This window comes from Rhinolophus sinicus, chromosome 12, assembly GCF_057876585.1.
Source record: "Rhinolophus sinicus isolate RSI-liver-muscle chromosome 12, RSI-T2T, whole genome shotgun sequence".
Taxonomy (NCBI): Eukaryota; Metazoa; Chordata; class Mammalia; order Chiroptera; family Rhinolophidae; genus Rhinolophus; species Rhinolophus sinicus.
Genome location: NC_142512.1, coordinates 598,909 through 618,458, shown reverse-complemented (window position 1 = coordinate 618,458; position 19,550 = coordinate 598,909). Strand labels below are relative to the sequence as shown.

General features: G+C 71.3%; 6 pseudogenes; all 6 read left to right on the top strand.

Annotated features, from left to right (window-relative positions):
- Positions 1-787: 787 nt before the first annotated feature.
- On the top strand, positions 788-907 carry LOC148756181 (5S ribosomal RNA; annotated as a pseudogene).
- A 1,239-nt stretch (positions 908-2,146) lies between these two features.
- Positions 2,147-2,266, top strand: LOC148756180 (5S ribosomal RNA; annotated as a pseudogene).
- A 5,849-nt stretch (positions 2,267-8,115) lies between these two features.
- Positions 8,116-8,235, top strand: LOC148756179 (5S ribosomal RNA; annotated as a pseudogene).
- Positions 8,236-9,475: 1,240 nt separating this feature from the next.
- Positions 9,476-9,595, top strand: LOC148756178 (5S ribosomal RNA; annotated as a pseudogene).
- Positions 9,596-15,444: 5,849 nt separating this feature from the next.
- LOC148756177 (5S ribosomal RNA) lies at positions 15,445-15,564 on the top strand (annotated as a pseudogene).
- Positions 15,565-16,803: 1,239 nt separating this feature from the next.
- LOC148756176 (5S ribosomal RNA) lies at positions 16,804-16,923 on the top strand (annotated as a pseudogene).
- The last annotated feature ends 2,627 nt before the right edge of the window (positions 16,924-19,550 follow it).

Here is a 19,550-nt window from a genome sequence, read left to right as displayed (position 1 = left end):
TGATGTCCGTGCAGCCCCCACGCAGCACCCCTCCACGCGAGGCCCAGAGCCTGGAAAGTGCTCTCTGCAAGTCTGTCCCCACAGTCCCCGTCTGTCTCTCTCCGCCTCTCTCTTGCTCCGTCTCTGGCCTTCTCTCATCCTCTCTCTCAACACCCTGGGTCAGGAGAGGTGATGTGTAGCCAGTGAAGTGACCAGTGATCGGGCGGGACGCTGGTCGCTGATGAGGGGCGAGGGCCCAGACAGAAGGCTGTGTGACGAAGGGTGGCGGCAGTCTGGAGGTGCTGCCCCCTGGTCGCGGGTGGCTCTCCCTGGCTTTGGGCCAGTGGGTGGGGCCGGCCAGGGCCAGGGCCTGGGTTGCACGTCCCTAGGGTGGAGGGGACTGAGAGGACCCTGCGACCCCCTCGGTGGCCCTGAGTGGTGGGGACAGCACAGCAGCAAGGGGGGTGTGCGGTTGTGGGGCTGGGGGGGGATGAGAGGGGTTGGGGTAGGGGGGCGTGGTAAAAGCCATTCCGGGCGTGGGGAGTCCCAGGATGCCAGGGCGCCCAGACATATGTCACAGTCAGGGAAGTGACAGAGGCCTGTGGAGCCACTGGGGGGCGCGAAGGGGCCTCGCTGCGGGCCAGGAGTAGCCCGTCGCCCACACCAGCGGCGATCGGAGGAGGCGGGGAGCGGGCGGGAGGCACTCGGGCAGACATGCTCGCCACCCGAGCGGCCCAGCAGCATGGCGCGTGCGCTCAGGAGGCAAGTCGGGAGCAGGCTCTTGGAGTGCCGGGAGCCGGGTCCCAGTGCCTAAGGCCATACCACCCTGAACGCAGCAGATCTCGTCTGATCTCGGAAGCGAAGCAGGGTCTGTCCTGGTTAGTACTTGGATGGGAGACCGCCTGGGAATACCTGTTGGCTTTTGCTAGCGTCTCCTTTTGCATCGCCGCTCCGGCGTGGCTCCCTCCGAACCCCTGCCGCCCCTTGCCCCTCTGCAGCCTCCCAGCCAGCCGCAGGTCCCCCTGACCAGCAGAGGGTCAGCCGCCCGGCACTACAAGCTGGCAGCCCCGGCCGCACACCAGGCCCGTGGGCCAGGGCTCCCCCCCCACACCCTCCTCTCAGTCCTCTTCGGTCCCGCAGGCCGTCATCGCGCATCCTTCGCCAACGCGCGGTCGCCGCCACCGCCGCCTGCGCCAAAGCCACCGCCACCACCGGGCTCCCCACACCCCCCCCCCCAGCGCTGCCCTCGCCCCCGCCCCTGTCCCCGCCCCCGCCGCCGCCACCGCCAAACTCCCTCAAACTCCCTCCTGTGCTCTCCCCACCTCGGCCGCCAGCACCGCGCTCCCCATCTCCGCCACCAGTGCTGCCCTCTCCCCCTCCCCCGCCCCCGCTGCCGCCATTGCCGCACTCCCTCAATTCCCTCCTCTGCTCTCCCCGCCTCCAGCACCGCCATCTTCCCCGCCCCCGCCCCAGCCCCCGCCGCCACCAATGCCATACTCGCTCAGTCTCCCGCCTCTGCTCTCTCGGCCTCCGCCGCCAGCACCGCCCTCACGCCCTCCCCAGCCCCCGCCGCCACCGCCGCCGCCATCGGCCCACGTGTCCCAGCGCCCACCGTCAAAGCCCCCATTGTCGCCGCCGCCATCGCCGCCCTGGCGCCATCCACGCGGTTGCCATCGCCTACCTCGCCACCCTCCCCTGCCTCCGCCGCCGCCGCCGTCGCCGCCGCCGCCGCAGCCGCCCCCGCCGCCGCCGCGGGGTCCTCCCACAACTCCCAGGCCCAGGGTTGCCTGCTGGTGCAGGCCTCCACCAGCCTTGGGGCTGCGGTTGGGGGTAAACCTGGTGGCGGTAGGGGGGCGGGTTGTATGCCGGTCTGGGTGCGGGGAGTCCCAGGATGCCAGAGTTCCACGACTTCTGGCACCATCAGGGAAGTGGCAGTGTCCCATGGAGCCCCGGGTGGCGCGAAGGGGCCTCGCTGTCGGCCAGGAGTAGCCCGCCGCCCACGCCAGGGGCATTAGGAAGAGGCGGGGAGCCGGACTGGGGGGGGACGCGGTGCTGGCAGAGCCGGCCCGCGGGTCGATGCTCGCCACCGGAGCGGCTCATCTGCATGGCGGGCGCTCACGAGACAGGCCGGGAGCAGGCTCTTGGGGCGCGGGAGCCGGGTCCCAGCGTCTACGGCCATACCACCCTGAACGCGCCCGATCTCCTCTGATCTCGGGAGCTAAGCAGGGAGGGGCCTGGTTAGTACTTGCATGGGAGACCGCCTGGGAATACCTGTAGGCTTTTGCTCGCCTCTCCTTTTGCGCCGCCGCCCCGGCGTGCCTCCCTCCGAATCCCTGCCGCCCCTTGCCCCTCTGCAACCCCTGCAGCCGCCCAGCCAGCCGAAGGACCCCCTGGCCAGAGGAGGGACAGCCGCCCAGCACTACAAGCTCGCATCCCCGGCCGCACACCAGGCCTGTCGGCCAGGGCTCCCCCCCTCTCCCTCTTCTTAGTGCTCTTCGCCGAGGCAGGCCGTCAGCCTGCAGCAGCCAGCCGCGTCTAGGTCGCCGCCGCCGCCACCGCCATCGCAGGGCTCCCTCTCGCTCCCCGACCCTGCCGCCGCCGCAACCCCCAACGCCCAAGCCCAGGGCTGCCTGCCGGCGCAGGCTTCCACCAGGCTCTCTCCATCCCAGGACGTGCCGGTCCTTTGCACCTCGGCCCGAGCCCAGGGGACGCCCATCCCTGCGCCTGCCCCTGGGCCCCGAGACACAGGATCGGCGTGTCCTCGGGCAAACGGGACGCCCACCCGCCCCGCCCCACCGGAGTCTTCTGTCTCCGCGGGCAGGCACCTCTCCCCACACCCCCGCGCGTCCCCTCCCGTCTCCCACAAGAGCCAGGAGCCCTCCCTTCCCGCCGGCCACGGTGTCCCCGACACAAAGGGCACAAAGAGCCGGGACAAACCAGGGGACGGCGGGAGCAGCACCCCAACACACCACGCGCCATCGACTCCAGGGGAGACCGCCACAAGGGAAGAGCAGGCACGCAGGCACACAATCCTCACAACCAGGGTGCCTGGGGGCTGCCACTCTCCTCCCGCGGGCGGGTCCCTGGGCGGGGCTCAGAGCCCACTGGCCCTCCGGAGACCCTGGCGGCCCGCCCCGGGGGCTTCAATGGTGACTGCCAACGCCAGGGCAATGCCTCCTTGGCGGAGCCCAGCCCCGGGCACGACCACACTCCGGTGGAGAAGCCACCACTTCAACACAGCCTCAGTGCGTCTGTCCCAGTCCGTGTGCCCGAATGTGCGTCCCTCCCACCCTCCCCCACCCCATGTCTGTCTGGCTCTGTGACGTGCCTGTTGGGTTCTGGCTCTGGCTCAGGAGCTCTCTCCCCGCGTGCCTGCCCCCTCTTTCTCTGTCTCTGTCCATGTCTCTCTGTATGTCTAGACACATACACGTACATATACGTGTATATTTCCATCTCGCTCCCTCTTACTCCTCCTCCCGTTCTGTCTGTCTGTCCCTGTCCTGCGGGGACTCTAGTCCCTCTGCCCGCACAAGAACGCAGGATTTGGCGAGGCCAAGAAGGAACACCCACAGAGCCACGGATAGGGGGCTCATAGCACCATGTCTCACGGGCGGCTGGCTTGGAGACACGGCAAGCCGGAGCCGCCCGATCCCCCACCTGCTGGCCGATTCTCTGCCAACCAACAGACCCACCAAGCCGGCCCACTGCAGTCCGCGCCCCTCTGCAATTTGCAGTCCACCATCCGCGCTTCCTAGCTTGGCCACCGCAGCTCTGCCGGTGTCCAATGGCCAACTGGCAACAGCTGAAGGCCAAGCGGTAACAGCTGATGTCAGTGCAGCCCCACGCAGTACCCCCGTCCCCCGGTACCCCCGTCTCCCCGTCACCCCTGTCTCCGTTCCCCCGGTTCCCGTCTTCCTGTCCCCCGTCTCCCGGGTCCCCCGTCCCCACGTTCCACCATCCCCACTATTCCGGTCCCCCCCGTCCCCTGTTCCCCCCGTCCCCTGATCCCCCTGTTCCCCCGTACCCCCATCCACCCTCTCCCAGTCCACCCGTCCCCCGGTGCCCCCGTCCCCCCAGTGCCCCATCCCCCATCCCCCGCTCCCCCGTCCCCCCAGTCCCCCCACGCCCCTGGTCCACCCGTCCCCCATTCCCTCGTCTCCCGGTCCCCCCCTCCCCGGGTCCCCCGACCCCCGTTCCCCCGTCTCCCGGTCCTCCGTCTCGCGGTCCTCCTGTCCCCCGGTCCCCCAGTCCCAACGTCTCCCCGTCCCCCCGTCCCTCCTTCGCCTGGTCCCCCCGTCCCCCCATACCCCCGGTCTCCCGTTCCCCGGTCCCCCGTCTCCTGGTCCCCCGTTCCCCCGGTTTCCCCGGCGCCCAGGCGCCCTTCTACCGGTCCCCCCGTTCCCCGGTCGCCCCGTCTCCCGGTCCCCAGTCTCCCGGTCCCCTGTCTCCCGGTCGCCCGGTCTTCCGGTCCCCCGGTCCTCCGTCCAGTGTTACCCCCTTCCCCCGGTCCCCCGGTCCCCCCATCTCCCTGTCCCTCTGTCTCCCGGTCCGGCCGCACACCCATCCCCCCGTCTCCCGGTCCCCCGTCTCCCGGTCGCCCGGTTTCCAGGTCCCCCGTCTCCCGGTCCCCTCATCCCCTGGACCCCCAACCCCGGTCCCTGGTCCCCCGGTCCCCCAGTCCCCCGGTTCCCCCATCGCCCTGGCCCCCGTCTACCGATCCCCCAGTTCTCCGTTCGCCCCGTCTTCCGGTCCTCCCGTCCCACAGTCTCCCGTCTCCCGGTGTCCCATCTCCCGGTCACCCCGTCCCCGGTCCCCCGTCTCGCGGTCCCCCGTCTCCTAGTCGCCCCGTTCCCCGGTACCCGATCTCCCGGTCCCCTCATCCCCCAGTCCCCCAACCCCCGGTCCCCCGGTCCCCCCGTCCCCCGGTCCCCAGTCCCCCGGTCCCCCCATCTCCCGGTCCACTGGTACCCCCGTCCCCCCAGTCCATTCATGCCCCTGGTCACCCCGTCGCCCGGTCCCCTATCCCCCGGTCCCCCCAACCTCCGGTCCCCCGGTCCGCGGGTCCCCTGGTCCCCCCATCCGCCGTTCCCCCGGTCCCCCCCGTCTCCGTTGCCCCGGTCCCCCCGTCCCCCGGTCCCCCCGTCCCCTGATCCCCCTGTTCCCCCGTACCCCCATCCACCCTCTCCCAGTCCACCCGTCCCCCGGTGCCCCCGTCCCCCCAGTGCCCCATCCCCCGTCCCCCGCTCCCCCGTCCCCCCAGTCCCCCCACGCCCCTGGTCCACCCGTCCCCCATTCCCTCGTCTCCCGGTCCCCCCCTCCCCGGGTCCCCCGACCCCCGTTTCCCCGTCTCCCGGTCCTCCGTCTCGCGGTCCACCTGTCCCACGGTCCCCCAGTCCCAACGTCTCCCCGTCCCCCCGTCCCTCCTTCGCCTGGTCCCCCCGTCCCCCCATACCCCCGGTCTCCCGTTCCCCGGTCCCCCGTCGCCTCCTGGTCCCCCGGTCCCCCGGTTCCCCCGGCGCCCAGGCGCCCTTCTACCGGTCCCCCCGTTCCCCGGTCGCCCCGTCTCCCGGTCCCCAGTCTCCCGGTCCCCTGTCTCCCGGTCGCCCGGTCTTCCGGTCCCCCGGTCCTCCGTCCAGTGTTACCCCCTTCCCCCGGTCCCCCGGTCCCCCCATCTCCCTGTCCCTCTGTCTCCCGGTCCGGCCGCACACCCATCCCCCCGTCTCCCGGTCCCCCGTCTCCCGGTCGCCCGGTCCCCAGGTCCCCCGTCTCCCGGTCCCCTCATCCCCTGGACCCCCAACCCCCGGTCCCTGGTCCCCCGGTCCCCCAGTCCCCCGGTTCCCCCATCGCCCTGGCCCCCGTCTACCGATCCCCCAGTTCTCCGTTCGCCCCGTCTTCCGGTCCTCCCGTCCCACAGTCTCCCGTCTCCCGGTGTCCCATCTCCCGGTCACCCCGTCCCCGGTCCCCCGTCTCGCGGTCCCCCGTCTCCTAGTCGCCCCGTTCCCCGGTACCCGATCTCCCGGTCCCCTCATCCCCCAGTCCCCCAACCCCCGGTCCCCCGGTCCCCCCGTCCCCCGGTCCCCGGTCCCCCGGTCCCCCCATCTCCCGGTCCACTGGTACCCCCGTCCCCCCAGTCCATTCATGCCCCTGGTCACCCCGTCGCCCGGTCCCCTATCCCCCGGTCCCCCCAACCTCCGGTCCCCCGGTCCGCGGGTCCCCTGGTCCCCCCATCCGCCGTTCCCCCGGTCCCCCCCTCCGTCTCCGTTACCCCGGTCCCCCCGTCCCCCGTTCCCCCCATCCCCCGGTCCCCCCGACCCTCCAGTCCCCCTGTCCCTCTGTCTCCCGGTCCCCCCGTCACCCCGTCCCCCCGGCCCCAGGTCCCCCATCTCCCGGACCCCCCGTCTCACGGTCCCCCGTTCCCCCGTTTCCCGGTCCCCCCTCCCCATGTCCCTCGTCCCCCAGTACCCTCGTACTCCTGTCCCTCCATCCACCGGTCTCCTGGTCCCTCCGTCCCACCGTCCGCCAGTCCCACCGTCCTCTCATTCCCCCAATCCCCCAGTCCCCCAGTCTCCCTGTCCCCCAATTCCCCGGTCTCCCTTTCCCCTGGTACCGTGTCCCCCCATCTCCCGGTGCCCCCGTCCCCTGGTCCCACTGTCTCCCAGTACCCAGTCCCCCTGTCCCCCCGGTCCCCCGGTCCCCTTGTCCCCCCATCCCCCAGTCCCCCCGTCCCCCCGGCCCTCTCGTACTCCCGTCCCCCCATCTTCCGGTCACCCCTTCCCCCCGTCCCACATGCCCCCGTCTCCCAGACCCCCCGTCCCCCGGTTCTCCCAGTACCAACGGTCTCCCTGTCCCCCTGCCCCCCTTCCCCCATCTCCTGGTACCCCGTCCCCCGGTACCCCCGCCCCGGGTTCCTACAGTCCCACCGTTCTCCCTGTCCCCCCCCTTACACCCGTCTCCCGGTCCCCTGTCCCCCGGTCCTCCCGTCCCCCGGTCCCCCTGTCCCCCCGTTCTGTCTGTCGGTCCCTGTGCTGCGGGGACTCTAGTCCCTCTGCCCGCACAAGAACCCAGGATTTGGCGAGGCCAAGAAGGAACACCAACAGAGCCACGGATAGGGGGCTCATAGCACCATGTCTCACGGGCAGCTGGCTTGGAGACACGGCAAGCCGGAGCCGCCCGATCCCCAACCTGCCGGCCGATTCTCTGCCAACCAACAGACCCACCAAGCCGGCCCACTGCAGTCCGCGCCCCTCTGCAATTTGCAGTCCACCATCCGCGCTTCCTAGCTTGGCCACCGCAGCTCTGCCAGTGGCCAATGGCCAACTGGCAACAGCTGATGGCCAAGCGGTAACAGCTGATGTCCGTGCAGCCCCCACGCAGCACCCCTCCACGCGAGGCCCAGAGCCTGGAAAGTGCTCTCTGCAAGTCTGTCCCCACAGTCCCCGTCTGTCTCTCTCCGCCTACCTCTTGCTCCGTCTCTGGCCTTCTCTCATCCTCTCTCTCAACACCCTGGGTCAGGAGAGGTGATGTGTAGCCAGTGAAGTGACCAGTGATCGGGCGGGACGCTGGTCGCTGATGAGGGGCGAGGGCCCAGACAGAAGGCTGTGTGACGAAGGGTGGCGGCAGTCTGGAGGTGCTGCCCCCTGGTCGCGGGTGGCTCTCCCTGGCTTTGGGCCAGTGGGTGGGGCCGGCCAGGGCCAGGGCCTGGGTTGCACGTCCCTAGGGTGGAGGGGACTGAGAGGACCCTGCGACCCCCTCGGTGGCCCTGAGTGGTGGGGACAGCACAGCAGCAAGGGGGGTGTGCGGTTGTGGGGCTGGGGGGGGATGAGAGGGGTTGGGGTAGGGGGGCGTGGTAAAAGCCATTCCGGGCGTGGGGAGTCCCAGGATGCCAGGGCGCCCAGACATATGTCACAGTCAGGGAAGTGACAGAGGCCTGTGGAGCCACTGGGGGGCGCGAAGGGGCCTCGCTGCGGGCCAGGAGTAGCCCGTCGCCCACACCAGCGGCGATCGGAGGAGGCGGGGAGCGGGCGGGAGGCACTCGGGCAGACATGCTCGCCACCCGAGCGGCCCAGCAGCATGGCGCGTGCGCTCAGGAGGCAAGTCGGGAGCAGGCTCTTGGAGTGCCGGGAGCCGGGTCCCAGTGCCTAAGGCCATACCACCCTGAACGCAGCAGATCTCGTCTGATCTCGGAAGCGAAGCAGGGTCTGTCCTGGTTAGTACTTGGATGGGAGACCGCCTGGGAATACCTGTTGGCTTTTGCTAGCGTCTCCTTTTGCATCGCCGCTCCGGCGTGGCTCCCTCCGAACCCCTGCCGCCCCTTGCCCCTCTGCAGCCTCCCAGCCAGCCGCAGGTCCCCCTGACCAGCAGAGGGTCAGCCGCCCGGCACTACAAGCTGGCAGCCCCGGCCGCACACCAGGCCCGTGGGCCAGGGCTCCCCCCCCACACCCTCCTCTCAGTCCTCTTCGGTCCCGCAGGCCGTCATCGCGCATCCTTCGCCGACGCGCGGTCGCCGCCACCGCCGCCTGCGCCAAAGCCACCGCCACCACCGGGCTCCCCACACCCCCCCCCCCCAGCGCTGCCCTCGCCCCCGCCCCTGTCCCCGCCCCCGCCGCCGCCACCGCCAAACTCCCTCAAACTCCCTCCTGTGCTCTCCCCACCTCGGCCGCCAGCACCGCGCTCCCCATCTCCGCCACCAGTGCTGCCCTCTCCCCCTCCCCCGCCCCCGCTGCCGCCATTGCCGCACTCCCTCAATTCCCTCCTCTGCTCTCCCCGCCTCCAGCACCGCCATCTTCCCCGCCCCCGCCCCAGCCCCCGCCGCCACCAATGCCATACTCGCTCAGTCTCCCGCCTCTGCTCTCCCGGCCTCCGCCGCCAGCACCGCCCTCACGCCCTCCCCAGCCCCCGCCGCCACCGCCGCCGCCATCGGCCCACGTGTCCCAGCGCCCACCGTCAAAGCCCCCATTGTCGCCGCCGCCATCGCCGCCCTGGCGCCATCCACGCGGTTGCCATCGCCTACCTCGCCACCCTCCCCTGCCTCCGCCGCCGCCGCCGTCGCCGCCGCCGCCGCAGCCGCCCCCGCCGCCGCCGCGGGGTCCTCCCACAACTCCCAGGCCCAGGGTTGCCTGCTGGTGCAGGCCTCCACCAGCCTTGGGGCTGCGGTTGGGGGTAAACCTGGTGGCGGTAGGGGGGCGGGTTGTATGCCGGTCTGGGTGCGGGGAGTCCCAGGATGCCAGAGTTCCACGACTTCTGGCACCATCAGGGAAGTGGCAGTGTCCCATGGAGCCCCGGGTGGCGCGAAGGGGCCTCGCTGTCGGCCAGGAGTAGCCCGCCGCCCACGCCAGGGGCATTAGGAAGAGGCGGGGAGCCGGACTGGGGGGGGACGCGGTGCTGGCAGAGCCGGCCCGCGGGTCGATGCTCGCCACCGGAGCGGCTCATCTGCATGGCGGGCGCTCACGAGACAGGCCGGGAGCAGGCTCTTGGGGCGCGGGAGCCGGGTCCCAGCGTCTACGGCCATACCACCCTGAACGCGCCCGATCTCCTCTGATCTCGGGAGCTAAGCAGGGAGGGGCCTGGTTAGTACTTGCATGGGAGACCGCCTGGGAATACCTGTAGGCTTTTGCTCGCCTCTCCTTTTGCGCCGCCGCCCCGGCGTGCCTCCCTCCGAATCCCTGCCGCCCCTTGCCCCTCTGCAACCCCTGCAGCCGCCCAGCCAGCCGAAGGACCCCCTGGCCAGAGGAGGGACAGCCGCCCAGCACTACAAGCTCGCATCCCCGGCCGCACACCAGGCCTGTCGGCCAGGGCTCCCCCCCTCTCCCTCTTCTTAGTGCTCTTCGCCGAGGCAGGCCGTCAGCCTGCAGCAGCCAGCCGCGTCTAGGTCGCCGCCGCCGCCACCGCCATCGCAGGGCTCCCTCTCGCTCCCCGACCCTGCCGCCGCCGCAACCCCCAACGCCCAAGCCCAGGGCTGCCTGCCGGCGCAGGCTTCCACCAGGCTCTCTCCATCCCAGGACGTGCCGGTCCTTTGCACCTCGGCCCGAGCCCAGGGGACGCCCATCCCTGCGCCTGCCCCTGGGCCCCGAGACACAGGATCGGCGTGTCCTCGGGCAAACGGGACACCCACCCGCCCCGCCCCACCGGAGTCTTCTGTCTCCGCGGGCAGGCACCTCTCCCCACACCCCCGCGCGTCCCCTCCCGTCTCCCACAAGAGCCAGGAGCCCTCCCTTCCCGCCGGCCACGGTGTCCCCGACACAAAGGGCACAAAGAGCCGGGACAAACCAGGGGACGGCGGGAGCAGCACCCCAACACACCACGCGCCATCGACTCCAGGGGAGACCGCCACAAGGGAAGAGCAGGCACGCAGGCACACAATCCTCACAACCAGGGTGCCTGGGGGCTGCCACTCTCCTCCCGCGGGCGGGTCCCTGGGCGGGGCTCAGAGCCCACTGGCCCTCCGGAGACCCTGGCGGCCCGCCCCGGGGGCTTCAATGGTGACTGCCAACGCCAGGGCAATGCCTCCTTGGCGGAGCCCAGCCCCGGGCACGACCACACTCCGGTGGAGAAGCCACCACTTCAACACAGCCTCAGTGCGTCTGTCCCAGTCCGTGTGCCCGAATGTGCGTCCCTCCCACCCTCCCCCACCCCATGTCTGTCTGGCTCTGTGACGTGCCTGTTGGGTTCTGGCTCTGGCTCAGGAGCTCTCTCCCCGCGTGCCTGCCCCCTCTTTCTCTGTCTCTGTCCATGTCTCTCTGTATGTCTAGACACATACACGTACATATACGTGTATATTTCCATCTCGCTCCCTCTTACTCCTCCTCCCGTTCTGTCTGTCTGTCCCTGTCCTGCGGGGACTCTAGTCCCTCTGCCCGCACAAGAACGCAGGATTTGGCGAGGCCAAGAAGGAACACCCACAGAGCCACGGATAGGGGGCTCATAGCACCATGTCTCACGGGCGGCTGGCTTGGAGACACGGCAAGCCGGAGCCGCCCGATCCCCCACCTGCTGGCCGATTCTCTGCCAACCAACAGACCCACCAAGCCGGCCCACTGCAGTCCGCGCCCCTCTGCAATTTGCAGTCCACCATCCGCGCTTCCTAGCTTGGCCACCGCAGCTCTGCCGGTGTCCAATGGCCAACTGGCAACAGCTGAAGGCCAAGCGGTAACAGCTGATGTCAGTGCAGCCCCACGCAGTACCCCCGTCCCCCGGTACCCCCGTCTCCCCGTCACCCCTGTCTCCGTTCCCCCGGTTCCCGTCTTCCTGTCCCCCGTCTCCCGGGTCCCCCGTCCCCACGTTCCACCATCCCCACTATTCCGGTCCCCCCCGTCCCCTGTTCCCCCCGTCCCCTGATCCCCCTGTTCCCCCGTACCCCCATCCACCCTCTCCCAGTCCACCCGTCCCCCGGTGCCCCCGTCCCCCCAGTGCCCCATCCCCCATCCCCCGCTCCCCCGTCCCCCCAGTCCCCCCACGCCCCTGGTCCACCCGTCCCCCATTCCCTCGTCTCCCGGTCCCCCCCTCCCCGGGTCCCCCGACCCCCGTTCCCCCGTCTCCCGGTCCTCCGTCTCGCGGTCCTCCTGTCCCCCGGTCCCCCAGTCCCAACGTCTCCCCGTCCCCCCGTCCCTCCTTCGCCTGGTCCCCCCGTCCCCCCATACCCCCGGTCTCCCGTTCCCCGGTCCCCCGTCTCCTGGTCCCCCGTTCCCCCGGTTTCCCCGGCGCCCAGGCGCCCTTCTACCGGTCCCCCCGTTCCCCGGTCGCCCCGTCTCCCGGTCCCCAGTCTCCCGGTCCCCTGTCTCCCGGTCGCCCGGTCTTCCGGTCCCCCGGTCCTCCGTCCAGTGTTACCCCCTTCCCCCGGTCCCCCGGTCCCCCCATCTCCCTGTCCCTCTGTCTCCCGGTCCGGCCGCACACCCATCCCCCCGTCTCCCGGTCCCCCGTCTCCCGGTCGCCCGGTTTCCAGGTCCCCCGTCTCCCGGTCCCCTCATCCCCTGGACCCCCAACCCCGGTCCCTGGTCCCCCGGTCCCCCAGTCCCCCGGTTCCCCCATCGCCCTGGCCCCCGTCTACCGATCCCCCAGTTCTCCGTTCGCCCCGTCTTCCGGTCCTCCCGTCCCACAGTCTCCCGTCTCCCGGTGTCCCATCTCCCGGTCACCCCGTCCCCGGTCCCCCGTCTCGCGGTCCCCCGTCTCCTAGTCGCCCCGTTCCCCGGTACCCGATCTCCCGGTCCCCTCATCCCCCAGTCCCCCAACCCCCGGTCCCCCGGTCCCCCCGTCCCCCGGTCCCCAGTCCCCCGGTCCCCCCATCTCCCGGTCCACTGGTACCCCCGTCCCCCCAGTCCATTCATGCCCCTGGTCACCCCGTCACCCGGTCCCCTATCCCCCGGTCCCCCCAACCTCCGGTCCCCCGGTCCGCGGGTCCCCTGGTCCCCCCATCCGCCGTTCCCCCGGTCCCCCCCGTCTCCGTTGCCCCGGTCCCCCCGTCCCCCGGTCCCCCCGTCCCCTGATCCCCCTGTTCCCCCGTACCCCCATCCACCCTCTCCCAGTCCACCCGTCCCCCGGTGCCCCCGTCCCCCCAGTGCCCCATCCCCCGTCCCCCGCTCCCCCGTCCCCCCAGTCCCCCCACGCCCCTGGTCCACCCGTCCCCCATTCCCTCGTCTCCCGGTCCCCCCCTCCCCGGGTCCCCCGACCCCCGTTTCCCCGTCTCCCGGTCCTCCGTCTCGCGGTCCACCTGTCCCCCGGTCCCCCAGTCCCAACGTCTCCCCGTCCCCCCGTCCCTCCTTCGCCTGGTCCCCCCGTCCCCCCATACCCCCGGTCTCCCGTTCCCCGGTCCCCCGTCGCCTCCTGGTCCCCCGGTCCCCCGGTTCCCCCGGCGCCCAGGCGCCCTTCTACCGGTCCCCCCGTTCCCCGGTCGCCCCGTCTCCCGGTCCCCAGTCTCCCGGTCCCCTGTCTCCCGGTCGCCCGGTCTTCCGGTCCCCCGGTCCTCCGTCCAGTGTTACCCCCTTCCCCCGGTCCCCCGGTCCCCCCATCTCCCTGTCCCTCTGTCTCCCGGTCCGGCCGCACACCCATCCCCCCGTCTCCCGGTCCCCCGTCTCCCGGTCGCCCGGTCCCCAGGTCCCCCGTCTCCCGGTCCCCTCATCCCCTGGACCCCCAACCCCCGGTCCCTGGTCCCCCGGTCCCCCAGTCCCCCGGTTCCCCCATCGCCCTGGCCCCCGTCTACCGATCCCCCAGTTCTCCGTTCGCCCCGTCTTCCGGTCCTCCCGTCCCACAGTCTCCCGTCTCCCGGTGTCCCATCTCCCGGTCACCCCGTCCCCGGTCCCCCGTCTCGCGGTCCCCCGTCTCCTAGTCGCCCCGTTCCCCGGTACCCGATCTCCCGGTCCCCTCATCCCCCAGTCCCCCAACCCCCGGTCCCCCGGTCCCCCCGTCCCCCGGTCCCCGGTCCCCCGGTCCCCCCATCTCCCGGTCCACTGGTACCCCCGTCCCCCCAGTCCATTCATGCCCCTGGTCACCCCGTCGCCCGGTCCCCTATCCCCCGGTCCCCCCAACCTCCGGTCCCCCGGTCCGCGGGTCCCCTGGTCCCCCCATCCGCCGTTCCCCCGGTCCCCCCCTCCGTCTCCGTTACCCCGGTCCCCCCGTCCCCCGTTCCCCCCATCCCCCGGTCCCCCCGACCCTCCAGTCCCCCTGTCCCTCTGTCTCCCGGTCCCCCCGTCACCCCGTCCCCCCGGCCCCAGGTCCCCCATCTCCCGGACCCCCCGTCTCACGGTCCCCCGTTCCCCCGTTTCCCGGTCCCCCCTCCCCATGTCCCTCGTCCCCCAGTACCCTCGTACTCCTGTCCCTCCATCCACCGGTCTCCTGGTCCCTCCGTCCCACCGTCCGCCAGTCCCACCGTCCTCTCATTCCCCCAATCCCCCAGTCCCCCAGTCTCCCTGTCCCCCAATTCCCCGGTCTCCCTTTCCCCTGGTACCGTGTCCCCCCATCTCCCGGTGCCCCCGTCCCCTGGTCCCACTGTCTCCCAGTACCCAGTCCCCCTGTCCCCCCGGTCCCCCGGTCCCCTTGTCCCCCCATCCCCCAGTCCCCCCGTCCCCCCGGCCCTCTCGTACTCCCGTCCCCCCATCTTCCGGTCACCCCTTCCCCCCGTCCCACATGCCCCCGTCTCCCAGACCCCCCGTCCCCCGGTTCTCCCAGTACCAACGGTCTCCCTGTCCCCCTGCCCCCCTTCCCCCATCTCCTGGTACCCCGTCCCCCGGTACCCCCGCCCCGGGTTCCTACAGTCCCACCGTTCTCCCTGTCCCCCCCCTTACACCCGTCTCCCGGTCCCCTGTCCCCCGGTCCTCCCGTCCCCCGGTCCCCCTGTCCCCCCGTTCTGTCTGTCGGTCCCTGTCCTGCGGGGACTCTAGTCCCTCTGCCCGCACAAGAACCCAGGATTTGGCGAGGCCAAGAAGGAACACCAACAGAGCCACGGATAGGGGGCTCATAGCACCATGTCTCACGGGCAGCTGGCTTGGAGACACGGCAAGCCGGAGCCGCCCGATCCCCAACCTGCCGGCCGATTCTCTGCCAACCAACAGACCCACCAAGCCGGCCCACTGCAGTCCGCGCCCCTCTGCAATTTGCAGTCCACCATCCGCGCTTCCTAGCTTGGCCACCGCAGCTCTGCCAGTGGCCAATGGCCAACTGGCAACAGCTGATGGCCAAGCGGTAACAGCTGATGTCCGTGCAGCCCCCACGCAGCACCCCTCCACGCGAGGCCCAGAGCCTGGAAAGTGCTCTCTGCAAGTCTGTCCCCACAGTCCCCGTCTGTCTCTCTCCGCCTACCTCTTGCTCCGTCTCTGGCCTTCTCTCATCCTCTCTCTCAACACCCTGGGTCAGGAGAGGTGATGTGTAGCCAGTGAAGTGACCAGTGATCGGGCGGGACGCTGGTCGCTGATGAGGGGCGAGGGCCCAGACAGAAGGCTGTGTGACGAAGGGTGGCGGCAGTCTGGAGGTGCTGCCCCCTGGTCGCGGGTGGCTCTCCCTGGCTTTGGGCCAGTGGGTGGGGCCGGCCAGGGCCAGGGCCTGGGTTGCACGTCCCTAGGGTGGAGGGGACTGAGAGGACCCTGCGACCCCCTCGGTGGCCCTGAGTGGTGGGGACAGCACAGCAGCAAGGGGGGTGTGCGGTTGTGGGGCTGGGGGGGGATGAGAGGGGTTGGGGTAGGGGGGCGTGGTAAAAGCCATTCCGGGCGTGGGGAGTCCCAGGATGCCAGGGCGCCCAGACATATGTCACAGTCAGGGAAGTGACAGAGGCCTGTGGAGCCACTGGGGGGCGCGAAGGGGCCTCGCTGCGGGCCAGGAGTAGCCCGTCGCCCACACCAGCGGCGATCGGAGGAGGCGGGGAGCGGGCGGGAGGCACTCGGGCAGACATGCTCGCCACCCGAGCGGCCCAGCAGCATGGCGCGTGCGCTCAGGAGGCAAGTCGGGAGCAGGCTCTTGGAGTGCCGGGAGCCGGGTCCCAGTGCCTAAGGCCATACCACCCTGAACGCAGCAGATCTCGTCTGATCTCGGAAGCGAAGCAGGGTCTGTCCTGGTTAGTACTTGGATGGGAGACCGCCTGGGAATACCTGTTGGCTTTTGCTAGCGTCTCCTTTTGCATCGCCGCTCCGGCGTGGCTCCCTCCGAACCCCTGCCGCCCCTTGCCCCTCTGCAGCCTCCCAGCCAGCCGCAGGTCCCCCTGACCAGCAGAGGGTCAGCCGCCCGGCACTACAAGCTGGCAGCCCCGGCCGCACACCAGGCCCGTGGGCCAGGGCTCCCCCCCCACACCCTCCTCTCAGTCCTCTTCGGTCCCGCAGGCCGTCATCGCGCATCCTTCGCCGACGCGCGGTCGCCGCCACCGCCGCCTGCGCCAAAGCCACCGCCACCACCGGGCTCCCCACACCCCCCCCCCCAGCGCTGCCCTCGCCCCCGCCCCTGTCCCCGCCCCCGCCGCCGCCACCGCCAAACTCCCTCAAACTCCCTCCTGTGCTCTCCCCACCTCGGCCGCCAGCACCGCGCTCCCCATCTCCGCCACCAGTGCTGCCCTCTCCCCCTCCCCCGCCCCCGCTGCCGCCATTGCCGCACTCCCTCAATTCCCTCCTCTGCTCTCCCCGCCTCCAGCACCGCCATCTTCCCCGCCCCCGCCCCAGCCCCCGCCGCCACCAATGCCATACTCGCTCAGTCTCCCGCCTCTGCTCTCCCGGCCTCCGCCGCCAGCACCGCCCTCACGCCCTCCCCAGCCCCCGCCGCCACCGCCGCCGCCATCGGCCCACGTGTCCCAGCGCCCACCGTCAAAGCCCCCATTGTCGCCGCCGCCATCGCCGCCCTGGCGCCATCCACGCGGTTGCCATCGCCTACCTCGCCACCCTCCCCTGCCTCCGCCGCCGCCGCCGTCGCCGCCGCCGCCGCAGCCGCCCCCGCCGCCGCCGCGGGGTCCTCCCACAACTCCCAGGCCCAGGGTTGCCTGCTGGTGCAGGCCTCCACCAGCCTTGGGGCTGCGGTTGGGGGTAAACCTGGTGGCGGTAGGGGGGCGGGTTGTATGCCGGTCTGGGTGCGGGGAGTCCCAGGATGCCAGAGTTCCACGACTTCTGGCACCATCAGGGAAGTGGCAGTGTCCCATGGAGCCCCGGGTGGCGCGAAGGGGCCTCGCTGTCGGCCAGGAGTAGCCCGCCGCCCACGCCAGGGGCATTAGGAAGAGGCGGGGAGCCGGACTGGGGGGGGACGCGGTGCTGGCAGAGCCGGCCCGCGGGTCGATGCTCGCCACCGGAGCGGCTCATCTGCATGGCGGGCGCTCACGAGACAGGCCGGGAGCAGGCTCTTGGGGCGCGGGAGCCGGGTCCCAGCGTCTACGGCCATACCACCCTGAACGCGCCCGATCTCCTCTGATCTCGGGAGCTAAGCAGGGAGGGGCCTGGTTAGTACTTGCATGGGAGACCGCCTGGGAATACCTGTAGGCTTTTGCTCGCCTCTCCTTTTGCGCCGCCGCCCCGGCGTGCCTCCCTCCGAATCCCTGCCGCCCCTTGCCCCTCTGCAACCCCTGCAGCCGCCCAGCCAGCCGAAGGACCCCCTGGCCAGAGGAGGGACAGCCGCCCAGCACTACAAGCTCGCATCCCCGGCCGCACACCAGGCCTGTCGGCCAGGGCTCCCCCCCTCTCCCTCTTCTTAGTGCTCTTCGCCGAGGCAGGCCGTCAGCCTGCAGCAGCCAGCCGCGTCTAGGTCGCCGCCGCCGCCACCGCCATCGCAGGGCTCCCTCTCGCTCCCCGACCCTGCCGCCGCCGCAACCCCCAACGCCCAAGCCCAGGGCTGCCTGCCGGCGCAGGCTTCCACCAGGCTCTCTCCATCCCAGGACGTGCCGGTCCTTTGCACCTCGGCCCGAGCCCAGGGGACGCCCATCCCTGCGCCTGCCCCTGGGCCCCGAGACACAGGATCGGCGTGTCCTCGGGCAAACGGGACACCCACCCGCCCCGCCCCACCGGAGTCTTCTGTCTCCGCGGGCAGGCACCTCTCCCCACACCCCCGCGCGTCCCCTCCCGTCTCCCACAAGAGCCAGGAGCCCTCCCTTCCCGCCGGCCACGGTGTCCCCGACACAAAGGGCACAAAGAGCCGGGACAAACCAGGGGACGGCGGGAGCAGCACCCCAACACACCACGCGCCATCGACTCCAGGGGAGACCGCCACAAGGGAAGAGCAGGCACGCAGGCACACAATCCTCACAACCAGGGTGCCTGGGGGCTGCCACTCTCCTCCCGCGGGCGGGTCCCTGGGCGGGGCTCAGAGCCCACTGGCCCTCCGGAGACCCTGGCGGCCCGCCCCGGGGGCTTCAATGGTGACTGCCAACGCCAGGGCAATGCCTCCTTGGCGGAGCCCAGCCCCGGGCACGACCACACTCCGGTGGAGAAGCCACCACTTCAACACAGCCTCAGTGCGTCTGTCCCAGTCCGTGTGCCCGAATGTGCGTCCCTCCCACCCTCCCCCACCCCATGTCTGTCTGGCTCTGTGACGTGCCTGTTGGGTTCTGGCTCTGGCTCAGGAGCTCTCTCCCCGCGTGCCTGCCCCCTCTTTCTCTGTCTCTGTCCATGTCTCTCTGTATGTCTAGACACATACACGTACATATACGTGTATATTTCCATCTCGCTCCCTCTTACTCCTCCTCCCGTTCTGTCTGTCTGTCCCTGTCCTGCGGGGACTCTAGTCCCTCTGCCCGCACAAGAACGCAGGATTTGGCGAGGCCAAGAAGGAACACCCACAGAGCCACGGATAGGGGGCTCATAGCACCATGTCTCACGGGCGGCTGGCTTGGAGACACGGCAAGCCGGAGCCGCCCGATCCCCCACCTGCTGGCCGATTCTCTGCCAACCAACAGACCCACCAAGCCGGCCCACTGCAGTCCGCGCCCCTCTGCAATTTGCAGTCCACCATCCGCGCTTCCTAGCTTGGCCACCGCAGCTCTGCCGGTGTCCAATGGCCAACTGGCAACAGCTGAAGGCCAAGCGGTAACAGCTGATGTCAGTGCAGCCCCACGCAGTACCCCCGTCCCCCGGTACCCCCCGTCTCCCCGTCACCCCTGTCTCCGTTCCCCCGGTTCCCGTCTTCCTGTCCCCCGTCTCCCGGGTCCCCCGTCCCCACGTTCCACCATCCCCACTATTCCGGTCCCCCCCGTCCCCTGTTCCCCCCGTCCCCTGATCCCCCTGTTCCCCCGTACCCCCATCCACCCTCTCCCAGTCCACCCGTCCCCCGGTGCCCCCGTCCCCCCAGTGCCCCATCCCCCATCCCCCGCTCCCCCGTCCCCCCAGTCCCCCCACGCCCCTGGTCCACCCGTCCCCCATTCCCTCGTCTCCCGGTCCCCCCCTCCCCGGGTCCCCCGACCCCCGTTCCCCCGTCTCCCGGTCCTCCGTCTCGCGGTCCTCCTGTCCCCCGGTCCCCCAGTCCCAACGTCTCCCCGTCCCCCCGTCCCTCCTTCGCCTGGTCCCCCCGTCCCCCCATACCCCCGGTCTCCCGTTCCCCGGTCCCCCGTCTCCTGGTCCCCCGTTCCCCCGGTTTCCCCGGCGCCCAGGCGCCCTTCTACCGGTCCCCCCGTTCCCCGGTCGCCCCGTCTCCCGGTCCCCAGTCTCCCGGTCCCCTGTCTCCCGGTCGCCCGGTCTTCCGGTCCCCCGGTCCTCCGTCCAGTGTTACCCCCTTCCCCCGGTCCCCCGGTCCCCCCATCTCCCTGTCCCTCTGTCTCCCGGTCCGGCCGCACACCCATCCCCCCGTCTCCCGGTCCCCCGTCTCCCGGTCGCCCGGTTTCCAGGTCCCCCGTCTCCCGGTCCCCTCATCCCCTGGACCCCCAACCCCGGTCCCTGGTCCCCCGGTCCCCCAGTCCCCCGGTTCCCCCATCGCCCTGGCCCCCGTCTACCGATCCCCCAGTTCTCCGTTCGCCCCGTCTTCCGGTCCTCCCGTCCCACAGTCTCCCGTCTCCCGGTGTCCCATCTCCCGGTCACCCCGTCCCCGGTCCCCCGTCTCGCGGTCCCCCGTCTCCTAGTCGCCCCGTTCCCCGGTACCCGATCTCCCGGTCCCCTCATCCCCCAGTCCCCCAACCCCCGGTCCCCCGGTCC